This window comes from Trichosurus vulpecula, chromosome 4, assembly GCF_011100635.1.
Source record: "Trichosurus vulpecula isolate mTriVul1 chromosome 4, mTriVul1.pri, whole genome shotgun sequence".
Classification (NCBI taxonomy): Eukaryota; Metazoa; Chordata; class Mammalia; order Diprotodontia; family Phalangeridae; genus Trichosurus; species Trichosurus vulpecula.
This window is the reverse complement of record NC_050576.1, coordinates 401,456,652-401,472,514: the sequence shown is the minus strand read 5'-3', so window position 1 is coordinate 401,472,514 and position 15,863 is coordinate 401,456,652. Positions and strand designations below refer to the sequence as shown.

General features: G+C 37.4%; 1 pseudogene; it reads left to right on the top strand.

Annotated features, from left to right (window-relative positions):
• The first annotated feature begins 11,111 nt into the window (after positions 1–11,111).
• Positions 11,112–15,863, top strand: part of LOC118847319 — a 90,052-nt pseudogene continuing 85,300 nt past the window's right edge.

The window sequence follows — 15,863 nt, the reverse complement described above, 5'->3', positions numbered from 1 at the left end:
ATACTCAAACATAAGATTAAATCTATTCTTTTGAAGTATCTTGCATCTGGTGCTTATTCTAAGTCTCTGATTTCAGGGAGAATAGGCATGACTTAGGATTGGAAAATTCCTTGAAACTCCCCTTGATTTTCTGAATTGTAAGGCTGTATCTCCAAAAGCTCCTTTGAGGACCCTACCCCAAACTCAGGGGAGCTGTGAGAACGCTTGCACAATGAAGGTTGCTTTCAAGACCGTCTTTGTTTGGCATGTAAATTAGTTCAAATAAAGTTGGGACAAGAACAACAGCAGCAACAAAAAACCCCATACACCTAGGCCACATTCCTCTCTCTCTTCTTTACAAATATCTGTCCTCAACAAAAACTACCGATCCTCTTTAGTAAATACTGCTCTGCACTGAAGTGCTGTCTCCCTATGTGATGATATTAATAATGATCTCACTTTTTTCTAGTGCCTTAAGATTTATGAGACACCTGCTCTTTGTCAATGCTTATTATCAAAGTAAGAAGGACCCCAAATTAATCTATAAGATAGCATGTGAGAGGCGGGGAAGGATCAAACTAAGTTCAGCCATTAAGGATTAGAGACACTGTTGGATGGGTAATGTTTTAGTTAATAGAGTTTTATGTTTAACTAAAACTGTGTGAATCCAAAAATGCTATCACATTTTAATATTTTTGTTGTAATTGTTAATGAAAGACAATTGGGAAATATTTTGTGAGTTTGAGAAATTAAATATATAGGCATACCTTCTTTTGTAGAATGGAGAACTAGTCATTTCTGACAAGATTCCTACTAAGAACATTTCTCCTTCTCTTCCCCCTGCTCCCCAACTCTTCCTTCTCTCCTATCTTCTCTCTACTTTTCTTTCCTCCCATTACTTCTTCCTGTCTGGCTCTGGATCTTTCTGTCTCTATCTACAGGCAGATAGATAGATAGATAAATAGATAGATAGATACAAATACATACACACATATATACAAGTGTGCATTTATATGTATGTATTTTGTTCAAATACATAATTTTACCCTAGCGAAACTTCAGATATGGGAAGGTCTTCCACTCCTATAGATCATCAATTTGTCAATAGCTTATAGTCTTAGAAAGCTGCCTGGATCACTAAGGTTGAGTGTCTTGCCAGTAGGTGTCACGAAGATTATACCGTATTTCCCCATGTATAAGACATTCCCATGTATAAGATGCAACTTAATTTTGGGGCCCAAAATTTGAAAAAAAAATGTATTACATAAAGTTGTTGAACTCAAGTTTTATACATCTTCTCATACCTTTAGGGCATCTTTTGGGCAAGTCTGGTAAGTATACTCATGTTTAGTCTAATTCATTTCATCAAACTGAAGCACCAACTGTGTCCTCTTTTGAAATCAGTAACTCCTTTTGCATCAGCAATTCTTCTTGCTTCGTGTTCAACCATCTTTGTGGACATAGGAATTCCAATTGCCTTTTGCTCTTCAATCCATATCTTCAATTCGTCTCTAAATCAGGCCATTCTGCTGACTTGCCTCTCATGGCCTTCCTCTGCTGTGGAGTGTTCAGTAGGGTTTCTTCTTCCCCTAGCCAGTCTCGGATTGTTTTCTCAGTTGGAGGAGGCCCAAACTTATGTTCAGTAGCATGATTTCCAGATTTCCATTCACTTTTGCAAACTGGATCACTTTTTTTTTGTTTTCTAAATTTATTTATTTAATTTTTTTAATATATTTAGTTTTCAGCACTGATTTTCACAAGTTTGAATTACAAATTTTCTCCCCATTTCTATGCTCCCCTTCACTCCAACATGGCATATATTCTGGTTACCCCATTCTCCAGTCAGCCCTCCCTTTTGTCACCCCACTCCCCTCCCATCTCCTTTTCCCTTATTTTCTTGTAGGGCAAGATAAAATTCTGTGCCCCATTGCCATTTGTATCTTATTTCCTAGTTGCATGCAAAAACTTTTTTTTTGAACATCTGTTTTTAAAACTTTGAAATTCTCTCCCCTCTTCCCTCCCCACCCACCCTCCCTAAGAAGTCAAGCAATTCAACACAGGCCACATGCATATCAAAACCTTTCCACAGTACTCATGTTGTGAAAGACTAACTATATTTTGCTCCTTCCTAACCTATTCCCATTTATTGAATTTTTTCCCTTGACCCTGTGCCTTTTGAAAAGTGTTTGTTTTTGATTACCTCCTCCCCCTATCTGCCCTTCCTTCTATGGTCCCCTTTTTTATCTTCTTCCTCCTTCTTTCCTGTGGGATAAGTTATCCAATTGAGTGTGTATGGTATTCCCTTCTCAGGTCAAATCTGATAAGAGCAAGATTCACTCATTCCCCCTCACCTGCCCCCTCTTCCCTTCCCACAGAACTGCTTTTTCTTGCCACTTTTATGCGAGATAATTTACCCCATTCTATCTCTCCTTTTCTCCCTCTCTCAATATATTGTTGTCTCATCTCTTAATTTGATTTTATTTTTTTAGATATCATCCCTTCATATTCAACTCACCCTGTACCCTCTGTCTTTCTCTATATATACATATACACATACATATATATGTATATACATATATAATACACATATACATGTGTATATATATATATATATATATATATATATACACATGTATATTCCCTTCAGCTACCCTAATACTGAGGTCTCATGAATCATACACATCATCTTTCCATGGAGGAATGTAAACAAAACAGTTCAACTTTAGCAAGTCCCTTATGATTTCTCCTTCTTGTTTACCTTTTCATGCTTCTCTTGATTCTGGTGTTTGAAAGTCAGATTTTCTATTCAACTCTGGTCTTTTCACTGAGAAAGCTTGAAAGTTCTCTATTTTATTGAAAATCCATATTTTGCCTTGGAGCATGAAACTTAGTTTTGCTGGGTAGGTGATTCTTGGTTTTCTTCCTAGCTCCATTCACCTCTGGAATATCATATTCCAAGCCCTTTGATCCCTTAATGTAGAAGCTGCTAGATCTTGTATTATTCTGATTGTGTTTCCACAATACTCAAATTGTTTCTTTCTGGCTGCTTGCAGTATTTTCTCCTTGATCTGGGGGCTCTGGAATTTGGTGACAATATTCCTAGGAGTTTTCTTTTTGGGATCTTTTTCAGGAGGCAATTGGTGGATTCTTTCAATTTCTGTTTTATCCTCTGGCTATAGAATATGAGGGCAGTTCTCCTTGATAATTTCTTGAAAGGTGATATCTAGGCACTTTTTTGATCATGGCTATTATCCAATAATTTTTAAATAATCTCTCCTGGATCTATTTTCCAGGTCAGTGGTTTTTCCAATGAGATATTTAACATTGTCTTCTACTTTTTCATTCCTTTGTTTCTGTTTTATAATGTCTTGATTTGTCATAAAGTCACTAGCTTCCACTTGCTCCACTCTAATTTTTTAGGGTAGTATTTTCTTCAGTGGTCTTTTGGACCTCCTTTTCCATTTGGCTAATTCTGCCTTTCAAGGCATTCTTCTCCTCATTGGCTTTTTGGAGCTCTTTTGCCATTTGAGTTAGTCTATTTTTTGAGGTGTTGTTTTCTTCAGTATTTTTTTCAGTCTCCTTTAGCAAGTCATTGACTTGTTTTTCATGGTTTTCTTGCATCACTCTCATTTCTCTTCCCAATTTTCCTCTACTTCTCTAACTTGCTTTTCCAAATCCTTTTTGAGGTCTTCCATGGCCTAAGACCAGTTCATGTTTATCTTGGAGGCTTTTGATGTAGGCTCCTTGACTTTGTTGAGTTCTTCTGGCTGTATGTTTTGGTCTTCTTTGTCACCAAAGAAAGATTCCAAAGTCTGAGTCTGAATCTGAGTCCATTTTCGCTGCCTGGCCATGTTCCCAGCCAACTACTTGACCCTTGAGTTTTTCGTTGGGGTATGACTGCTTGTAGAGTAGAGAGCACTCTGTTCCAAGCTTGAGGTGATGGATGCACTGTTGTTTTCATAGCTATTTCTATACAGCCAGCTCTGCCACACCAGCACTCCTCCTCCCCCAAGAACCAAGTGCAGGCTCTGCACTTCTTCTCTGATCTGCCACTTAATTTCTCCCACTAGGTGGGCCTAGGGCCCGAGGCAACTGCAGCTGTAGTTCTGTAGTTGCACCACCACCACCCCTCTTGCCCCCAGGGTGGTGGCAGAACCTCAAACTCCTTTCACTCTGTCCTCTGCAGCTTTTCCCATACCCCTTCTCTGTTGTCTTTGGTGTTTGTGGGTTGAGAAGTCTGGAAACTGCCAGAGCTCACTGATTCAGGGTGCTAGGGCTTGTTTCACCCAGCTCCTGATCTGTTTGGTCCTTCTGCTGCCCATGCTGGCCTCAGCTCCACTGCCAGCTCCGTACATGATAGACCTTACCCAGTGACCATCCAGGCTGTCCTGGGCTGGAGCTCTGCTTTCCTCTCCTATTTTGTGGGTTCTGCAGTTCTAGAATTTGTTCAGAGCCATTTTTTATAGGTTTTTGGAGTGACCTGGGTGGGGAGCTCATGCAAGTCCCTGCTTTCCAGCCGCCATCTTGGCTCTGCCCCCCAAACTTGATCACTTTTAACTTGAATTCAGCACTGCACGAAAATCTTTTCTGAGCCATTTCTGGGTAGAATATGGCAAAATGTAACCTAATATACTGGTAACAAATGTGAAACAATGAGCACAAAGACAACAAGCATGCGAAAGTAGGAAATACAAGTAAAAAAATCTACAGCAATGAGCTCAAAAACAAGCGTGAAAAAGCAGGAAATGCAAGTAAAAAATCTGCAACCACTATATAAGACGCACCTAGTTTTTAGACCCCAAATTTTTCAAAAAAGGGTGCATCTTATACATGGGGAAATATGTTATATGTTACAGGAAGGAATTGAATCCAGATCTCCTTGACTCTAAGGCCATTATTCTATCTAGTAGCACTATCTCTCAAAATTCTACATATTGAATAAAAATCATAGAATATTAGAGGTGGACAGGACATTAACTTCATTTGACCCAAACATGAAATTTTACAAATTTGGGAAGTGAGGTTCAGAGTAATGAAATAATTTGCCCAAGTTACTGAGTTCATTCATAAGAAAGCTATAGACTAGAATCTAAGCTTAACTCTCAGTCTTTCAAGTTGTTTCAATTCTACCACAGTCATTTCTGATGCAAAATTTTCATCTTAGTTGTGAATAAACTGAAGCCCAGAGGAATCAACTTACTTGCCTGAAATAATTCAGATAGTTAATGGCAGCAACTGTAGTAGAAACAGATCTTTTTATTTTCTTTTGAGTAAAGATTAATTTACATGGTAATACTTGACTTGTCTCTCTTCTGCAGCTTTGGTGTATTCTATATTAATACCTCACAGTTAGGTAGCACTTCAAAGTTTACAAAATGCTTTCCTCATACTGTCTTATGAAATACTGTAAATGTTATTTTCTCCATTGTCGAGAAAGAAAAAAAAGGCAGAGAGATATAGTAAATTAGCCATTGGCCCACACCTAGGAAGTTTTGGAGCATTTCAAATGAATTGAAGCTTAGTGCTCTTTCCACTCATCTATGTTCTCTATATATTTATGTGTGTATACATGTTTCACTTACTTGAAAGATGAAACAATATATGCATCAATTTCTCATATCCCTCAGGTCACCTAATCCAATAATTTTTGACTTGGAAAAAACAAACACATCGAAAGAGATAGACAAGTAAGTGGCTCAGTGGATAGAGTAAAGGATTTCTAGACAGGAAGATATGAGTTTAAATTCCGCCTCAGACACTAACCAGGTGACCCTGTGTCATTTAGCGTCTTTCAGCTTCAGTTGCCTCTTCTATCAAATGGAGATAATACTTACCTCATAGGAGGATCAAATGAGATATGTAGGTAAAATATCTTGTAAAATCTAAAGTGTTACCTATATAAACACTTGTGAGATGAACAAACTGTGGCACTAATTAGTTATACTAAGATAACATCTGTTCTTTATCCCCATGATACTGTATTTTGTAACTCTGTTATGGAATGTCACTTACTTTGCCTAGAATATGATGAGTGTTTTATGTTTGTTTTATTCTCCCCCCACACCCTCACTAAATTATAAACTCCATAACACAGAAACCATACCCTTTTTGCATTAATCCCAATGCCTGATAGATTTTCCATAAATATTATTTGAGTAAAAAAAATATAGTTTCAGTACATGGAAAATAAGACTTCAGGTAAGATTTGACCCAACTCCCTCACTATTTTTTTTTCGTTTTGAAATTGGCAGTATGTGAGAGAAGAAAACTGGAAGACTCATCTTCATCACTCTGATTTGGAAATGGAAATGTACATTTGAAGCTGAGCCTGCTGGACAAGTCTTTGACTTTTATTGATGTGTGTGTTTTTGATATATTGATGAAAACCTGTCAGAGTAATGGGTGTCCTCTGTGATACACTTCCAAAACAAATCATGAGCTATGCACTCAGATGTACAAATACTCAGCTGAGTTGTGCACCAAGAAAATCCACTCAAACACTATTCACAAACTAATAGGGATTTATCACCTGTTTTTGTAACCAACTACACTAATTTAATTACATGGAATGCAAGTAAGGAGACATATAATAATTTAAAATCATCCCCATTCACTGGTCATGTCTCTGACTGCCAAGTGGCCATTAATAATTGCTACCTCTTGGGTGAGATGAAATGGACTATTCCTTCACAATTTATGCTTTCAAATTTATTTTCCCTGCTCTTCGAGGATAACAGCTTTGAGCCCCAAAGACTAGAAACATTAAATTAAAGCTCCAGTTATGGATGCATACATGAATTAGCAGATATGCATTCAATTCCTTCCTCTTTCACAGCTTTAAGGCATTTCACGGTGTCATAATCTCTCTGTAAACGAAGATATACTGTGAAATATTGCTATCTGCTTATTGATGAGCCACATAATCATTTAGCCACAATTAGAAAAGATGTACTTGGTGCCTGCTTCAAATTCATTTACAATGATCTATTATTGACGAGTAATATCCTATTGCCCTGGCAAGGCAAGGGACTTTTCGTATATGGTTTGCAATTGTTACACAAAATGGCCATCCATTACATTCCACTAAGCAATACATGTTCATTTTAGCAAATATCCTTTATATTGCATATTTTAAAATGCAAAATATGGTAGATTCCTAGCTGGTCTTCTTCCCTTTTCTTTCCCTGTTTATGCCTCATCCCCACACCCAAACTATCTTAAATGCTGCTTATTTCCTATACCCACAGTACAATCTTCCAAAAATATTGTTTCTTTCATGCTCACTACTCTAGTCTTCTCCCCATACAAAGATATTTACTGAGTCCCCATTCTATATAGAATGAGGTGAAACCCTATTTAATCTGTCATTTAATGCCTCTGACAATTTCAAAAGCATGGTTTCTATGTTTTTAATGAACTCATTGGTTCTTGGCCCTATCCTTTTCAAAATATAACCAATGATGGGAGGATAAATGAAGTTCTTCTTGGTTCTTAAGGAAAATTGCTTCTCTTTATAAGTAAAGAACTATCCATTTAAAATATTATCTAGAATGTTGCTAATGATTGATATGACTGCATCTAACTTCTTCCTTTTTTTGAAAATTGGGATAGATTTTTTTCAGTTCCCAGTCTTCAACACCTCTCACTGTCTCCAAGATACCTTAAAATCTTTAAGAAGCAGCCAGCACCTGGGGATGCAATTCACCTGTAAAAGTGTTTTTAAGAATGTACTTAGAATTGAAGATTGATTGATGCAAAAGAAAGATAATGTCAGCCCTTAGCAGGTTAGAAAAACTAAAAGAAACCAGAAAGGAAGAGAAAACTGGTTAGATAGCAAGAGAACATAACAATAATAACAACAATAATAATATCATTATTATTTCTATACCACTATGTTCAAGCCACTTTTTAAAGCACTTTACAAATATCTCATTTGATCCTCACAACAACCCTGCAAGGTAGGTGCTATTGTGACTCCCCTTTCATGGATGAGGAAACTGAGGCAAACAAAGGTTAAGTGATTTAGCCAGGATCACACTGATATTAAGTTTTTGAGGAAGGATTTGAACTCAGGTTCTACTCTGGTAATTTCTTGGGAACTACTGTGCAATATTCTGCTTGACTTGTACTCTTTTTCCTAGGCTCCCATGTCACTGTACTAACTTATTTCAGCATATACTATACAATTGGGACAGCCCAATTGTATATGCCCAAATAGGCTACAGTGACATGGGAGCCTAGGAAGAAGAATTCAAGAAGAGTTTTTAAAAATGCCACAAAGAGATCGAAGAATCAAGAGAACACTATATTATGTAACAGTCATGAAGTTTGTTGATTATACAGTTATTGGTGGTTTATACTGGTACAATTTGGGGGGGGGTGAGGGAAAGGGAGGACAAAAGCCAGAACACAGAAGGTTAAAGGGAAGCAATGTGGTATGGTCAATAAAGATTTAGCTTCAGAGTCAGGAAGCTCTTTTTTCAAGTCTAATCCTTGTCACTAAATGGCTATGTGATGCTAGAAAAATAATTTAACTGCCCAATGCCTCTAGGCAATTCTCTAAGACTATGACATGTAGAGAAACTGACAATCGACATGGTAGAGAAAGTTATCCATGAGAGTTGCAAACATCTGTGGTATAACAAGTTCATTGTTTTAAAGGTTGAAATGAGTGGTAAGGAAGTGAAAGAAGCATTTGTTGACTACATTTGAAATATTTGTCAGCAGAAGAAATCAAATGTTTATTTATTCAAACATTGATTTATTTATCTACCAATAATGAACATCTGTATTTTTCTTCAAGGCGTAGAGAGGAAAATAACCAGTGAAGTAGATTCAAAATACTATTTTATTCCCATAATAAGCTCCACCACATTATTAAGGTTCTAATGTTCTTGAAATGGAAACCTTTAACCAAGTTATATTTTTGTAAAGGAGAAATTGGATTTTGAAAGCCCATGAGGTGGAACATAAACTATGAAAGCCTCTGTCAAGCTTCTACTGCTTCAAGTCTGATGTTTCAGGATCAAACTATGTAAGGGCTAAAAGGCTCATCAACACTAAGTTGATTACCATGTGATGCATTCCTTGGACATGGCCATCTGAGAAACCATGGAAATTAAAAAGTGTCCTTGAGTCCTCTGCAACATCTTCCTTCAGGAATGGCAGCAGAGTAGTAGAAAAGGAAGCAGGGCACAATAGAATCAAAGTTTAAAATTGTTTGTTATGAATTTGATTCTAAGTTCTAAATGTGCGTTCTGTCTTCAGTGACAAATGAATCAGCACGTTTCTGAAAGAGTGGAGTGCTATTACTATTAACATTTTCGTTCTTCATGAAACCAGAGGACATGAGGAAATTGTGGATAAATGAAATAATGGGTCAAAGTTTCTACTTGGAGAATCAAATGCAGGGTTTGGTGGAGTTGATTTCATTATTTGACCAAAAGCAACAAGAAACATCATTTCATGGAACATTTGGTAGTTCCACTTTGCACAATTCATAATAATCAAAAGCAAAAAAGAAAACTAAAAAGACAACTGCAGCTTTGAATCTAATCCATCAAACATTTATTTTGTCTTCCATGTGCAAAGTTTCCTCTTAGGTGCTAGCAATACAAAGACAAAGTAGATATAGCCCCTGCCTTTGTGGGAGGTCATAATATGGAAACAGGTTTGTAAAGATGTGATTATTTGAGGAAGTGAGAACAACAAGGAGAATAAGTAAAGGTTTCCCTAGGGGATGGTTGTTTTAAGGGTTGAGGGTTAGGAGAGAAAACACCCTAGCTATGAAATATAACCCATGTAAGTTCAATGAAGAGTAAGTAGGTCAGCTGGACTAGAACATGGAGTATGTGAAAAGAATAATGTACAATAAGCTTGAAAAAGGGGGGTGGTGATAACAATCTGAGTGGCTTTTAAATGGGAAGCTGAGGAATTTGCCCATTATCTGGGGGGTAATATGGAGCTATTGATAGTTACTAAGTGGAGAGGTACCATAGGAAGACATGTGCTTTAGGATGATGTTGACATCAGTATAGATGATTGAGAAGAAACTAGAAAAGTAGAGGCCAAATAGAAGGCAGTTAAAATAGTCCAAATAAGTGGCAACATGAGCCTGGTGCTTGAGGTGGTCATGTTAGTGGTGAGTGTAGAGATGGAGTAAATGCAAAATATGTTGTCAAGGGGTAACAGCAAGCAAAGTGGGACTTCTTGCTGTTTCTTCCTTTGGAGTTCTAGTTCTTCTCAGCACTAAGGCAATCAAGTGCCTTTGAGTCTTGCCTTTGATTGAATCAAGAGTTTTTGATGACCTGTTTAAGTCACAAGAAAGCCTAAGTCACATAAGTTTAAGACACATAAGCCTGGGTCACAAGGGTTATGCTGCCTGAAGAAGTGTATATATACTCTTTCAAATGTCATCAAATGTCATCTGAGCAACCAGAACTTAGGCTCCTATGATTGGCTCTGGTGTTAGCACCTCCCTTCATTGGCCCCACCCTGGAGCTCCACTTTAGTTACCAATTCACACCCACATAGGCTTAGCACCTAATAGATAGGGTTTGGGCCTGGGGCTTAGCACCTAGTAAGATTCAGTCAAAGACAGTGAATTAATCAAAGGAAACAAAGGCCAAACTCTTCAAGGATCCCCATTACAATACTCTGAAGTTAGAATTTTGCTTTGGGGCTCACTCATGGGAAGAGTTTTTGTGTGATGTAGCCAGATGAGAATCTGGGTAGCTGTTAAGGAGCCCCCCATCTTTGAAGACCCAGATATTGGTGCCTCTCTCTCTGATAACTATGTATATATGTAATGGTCAGATAGCTAGAAGACCTATCTGTTTATTTGTGTTATTTTCTCTGCTTGTAATTCCTGCTTGTAATTTCTGTTTGTATTTTCTCTGAAGTTCAGGGTGCTTACTTTAGCCCCTGAACTAAGTACATGATGTGTATGTTTGATTAAAGTAAAATTGTTGATAACTTTAAAGTTGTTTTCCTTTAGAAAAGCAGATCAAAGAACCTGTGCTAGCAGCCCCTGCGTGCTGGTGTTATTGGTCTTACACCCCCACAACAGCTGCTAGTAACATTGTTGTCAAAAAATGACATACTTAGCAGGATCTGCAAACTAAAAGGAAAGTATGGGGGCTGGGATAATTGCTTGTTTCCCCGTTGTGGTAGCTATGATTCTGTGGAGCCATGGAGAAGGAGTGGAGAACTGCCTGCAAGCTGACTTTGGTGATGTGAGAGTTGGAACAGAGAACTTACTGGACTGGGACTCAGGCAAAAGTCAACAGCAGCTGGCTTCTGTGGGAGGAGGAACTCAGGAGTTCAGAATTCAGCCCTGGGACAAGATAACAACTTTGCGGCAAGGTGCCAAGTGTGCTTTTCTGCTGCATCCCCCTGGGACGGTTTGGGATCCAGGGGGAGGGTGTTGTCTATGGTGGTGGGAAGTGTCACGGACCCTCGAGGACCTACCCTGTTAGCATTACATTGTGTAGAAGGACACAACCCCAAGAGAACTTTATTTGGACATTTTGTTTGTGTTGGGCCTTTGCTCATTAAAACATGCCTGAACCGGAGAGTACCAGGAGGTACTGCAATGGCAGTGTGGAGAGAAGGACACACCCACAAGAAGGACTTTACTTGAACACTCTGTGTTGACAGAGGAGATTGTAATTTGCTGTGACCTGGGGGTGGATGGTGTTTGTATTTTCTGCCACCCCTTAAAGATCATATGTTGTGCTAGGGGAGACCTGGGCCTGAGACCCCCTGCTTGTGTAAACAAGTATTTTAGGTAATGCTACTGAATGATTTGTTTTGCTTAAGGATGTTGCTATGAATGTTATGATTTAGTTTATTGAACAATGATATATGCTGTGTGGGTATTCTGAGGAATGCGATAAGATATGCTGAATGATATGTTTTGTTATGTTGTTGTGAATGGTATGCTTTAATTCCCTGAATATGATTTAATTCTGAATAGAGAGTTTATTATACTATGTGACTAGACAGTAGAAATTAGCCACAGCAGCTGTCCTTACATGTACTGCTATTGGTTGGCTTTATATTTGGTGATGAGGATGGGATTTCAAAGTATAGTGCCTCTATTTGATCCAGGATCCATGGCCATTAAGATTGTGAAGGCCAAGGATCCCAGAAGTGTAGAATGTTACAGCAAACAAAGTGGTACTTTTTGCTGGTTTTTCTTTTGGAGTTCTAGTTCTTCTCAGCACTAAGGCAATCAAGTGCCTTTGATTGAGTCTTGCCTTTGATTGAATCAAGAGATTTTGATGACTTGCTTAAGTCACAAAAAATCCTGTCACATGAGTGTGAGTCATATGAACCTGTGTCATGAGGGTTGTGCTGCCCTCAGTCCCTGAAGAAGTGTATAGATATTCTGAGGTTAGCATTTTGCTTGAGGATCACTCATTGGAAGAGTGTTCATGTGATTTGGCCAGATGAGACTCTGGGTAGCCATTGAGGATCCTGCAGGCTTTGAAAAACCCAGATGTTGGTGCTTCTCTCTCTAGTAACTATGTATATATTGTCTTGGCCAGACATTTAGAAGTTCTGTCTATTGATTTGTGTTTTTTTTCTCTGTTTATAATTTCTGCTTGTCTAAAGCTTGGGACAAAGTACTCTCTACTCTACAAGTAGTCATACCCTGACAAAAAGCTCAAAGGTCATGTAGTTGGCTGGGAACATGACCAGGCAGTGAAAAAGGATGCAGACTCAGACTCAGATTCAGACTCAGAAATCTTTTTTTCGTGAGAAAGAAGATCAAAACATACAGCCAGAAGAAGTCAACAAAGTCAAAGAGCTTAAATCAAAAGCCACCAAGAAAAATATGAATTGGTCTTAGGCCATGAAAGAGCCCAAAAAGGATTTGGAAAAGCAAGTAAGAGAAAGAGAGGAAAAATTGGGACAAGAAATGAGAGTGATGCAAGAAAACCATGAAAAACAAGATAATGACTTGCTAAAGGAGACCCCCCAAAATACTAAAGAAAATATAATTTCTGCTTATAATTTCTGTTTGTATTTTCTCTGAATTTGGGAGTGCTGACTTTTTATGCTAAGCAAAGTGAATGATGTATGTTTATTTGATTAAACTAAGATTGTTAACCCCTAAAAGTGGCTTTCCTTTAGAAAAGCAGATCAAAGACCCTGCGCTAGAAGCCCTCTTCTGTGCTGGTGTTATTCGTCTTACACCCCCACAGCAGCTGCTAGTAACATTGTTGTTACACAAGGAGTACTTGACAAGATTTGACAACTGATTACACATTGGTTCTGGGGTAGGAGGAAGAGTCAAGGAATCTGTTGAAGTTTTGAACCTGAGTGAGTGCAAACTAAAGTGAGGTTAACTTCCATTCCCAGGAAGACTTCTGAGAATATTATTAAAGAAATTATTGGTGAATATTTATGAAGCAATAAAGTTATAACAAAGAACCAACATGCCTTTATACAGCAAAGGTCATTAAAGAATGAACCTACTTTACTCCCTTTTTTGACAGAATTACTAAACATCAGAAACATGTTGTGGATAGAATTCAACTATATTTTAGCAAAGTATTTAATAATTGGTCTACTGATATTCTTGTTGAAAAGATGGAGATATGTGATCCAAATAATAGTACAATCAAGTGTATTTGTTTGAATGCCTGGACTCAAAGAATACTCATTAATGGTTTCATGATAACTTGTAAAGATCTCTCCAGGAATATCCTGGGGGAATCTGTTCTTAAGGCAGTACTGATGATTTTTTTTTTATCAATGAATTGGATAAAGGCACAGATGGCATCTCTATGAAATACATAAATGAGGCAAACCTAGAAGGGATGGCTAGCAGACAGAATGACAGAGGAAAATTAAAAAAAAAAACTTTACAACCTAGAAAAATGAATTGAATCCCATAATATGAAATATAATAAAGATAAATATAAAATTTAGCACTTGGGTTCAAGAAAATGATATCAGAAATATAAGATAAGGGAGGCATAATTAGATAAAAGTTTATCTGAAAAATATCTGGAGGAGGGGTAGTAGAATATTAGATCAATACAAGACAATAATGTTTTATGACCCCCAGGAAAAGAAAGCCATTGTGAACTTGGAGTGCAATAATACATATACACATACTTACATACATACACACACACATACATACCTATATATATATATATATATATATATATGTATATATATACACATGTATAAATACACACACATACATATATACACATACATACATTCATACATACATACGTTATAGGGTCTGTCACATGGAAGAGGGATTCAACATTTTCCAACTTGGTCCTAAATGACAGAACTAAGAGAAATAATTGGAAGCTGCAACAGTATGGAAGCCAGAAGCAAATTCAGATTTGATTTAAAAAAACTGCCTAGTAATTGGAGTTTTTCTGGTCCAGCCTTAACTCAAAACTGTTAGTGATTCAGGATCAAGATTGAGATGAAATCAAGTACTACTACCCCAAATAATATTTAACTAAAGAAACCTCTTTAAAAATAACATGAGGGCAGAGCCAAGACAACAGAGAAAAGGAAGTGTTTCACCTGATCTCTCCCCAAAACCTGTCCGAATTAAATAATGCCATAAAACAATTCTGGAAGCAGCAGAATTCACAAAAGGACAAGGTGAAATAATTTTCCAGCCAAAGGCAGCTTAGAAGGCCAGCAGGAAAGGTTGGTGGCACCTAGGTGAGAGTGGAGCACAGTCTAGCACATGCTGTGCCAGCACAGAATGGATTCCAGCAAACCAAGAGCAGGCCTTGGGAGTCAATAAATCATTACCAGAACATAGACCAAGAAAGTAGTAAACACCTCTCCTTAGATCATACCACCTTGGAGGAACTGAAAACTTACAGATCCCTAGAAGTATCTCTGATAACAGCTGCACAAAACCTTTGAATCTTGGCACAGCGGGTCTACCACACTAGTAGCAGAGCCCTACTTAACAAAGAGTTAAAAGTCAAGAAATAGGCTGGGAAAATGAGTAAACAACAGAAAAAAATATGATCATAGGAAGTGACTAGGGTGACAAAAAATAAAAACACACACTCAGAAGAAAACAAAGCAAAGCTCCCACATCCAAAGCCTTCAAGAAAAATATTGAATTGGTCTCAGGCCATGGAAGAGGTAAAAAAATTACAAACCAAATAAGAAAGGTAGAGGAAAAACTGGAAAGAGAAATGTGAGTGATGCAAGAAAATCATGAAAAACAAGTCAACAACTTGTTAAAGGAGACACAAAAATATTTAAGAAATTAACACCTTAAAAAATTAGGCAAAATAGTAAAAGAGGAATGAAAAGCTAACGAGAAGAAGAATGCCTCAAAAAGTAGAATTGGCAAAATGGAAAAAAGGTAAAAAAAATCATTGAAAAAAACTCCTTAAAATAGAATTGGCCAAATGGAAAAGGAGGTACAAAAGCCCACTAAAAAAAATCCTTAGAAATTACATTTGACCAAATGGAAGCCAATGACTTTATGAAAAATCAAGAAAAATACTACAAAACTAAAAGAAAGAAAAAATAGAAGACAATGTGAAATATCTCATTTGAAAAATGACCACCCTAGAAATTAGATCCAGGAAAGATAATTTAAAGCTTATTGGACTACCTGAAAGCCATGATTAAAAAAAGAGGCTATATATCATCTTTCAAGAAATTGTCAAGGAAAACTATCCTGATATTCTAGAATCAAAGGGTAAAGTAGAAATTTAAAGAATTAGCCAATCACCTCCAGAAAGAGGCCCCCAAAATAAAAACTCCTAGGAATATTATAGCCAAATTCCAGAGTTCCCAGGTCAAGGAGAAAATATTGCAAGCAGCCAGAAAGAAATAATGGAGCCACAGTCAGAATAATGTAGAAGGTT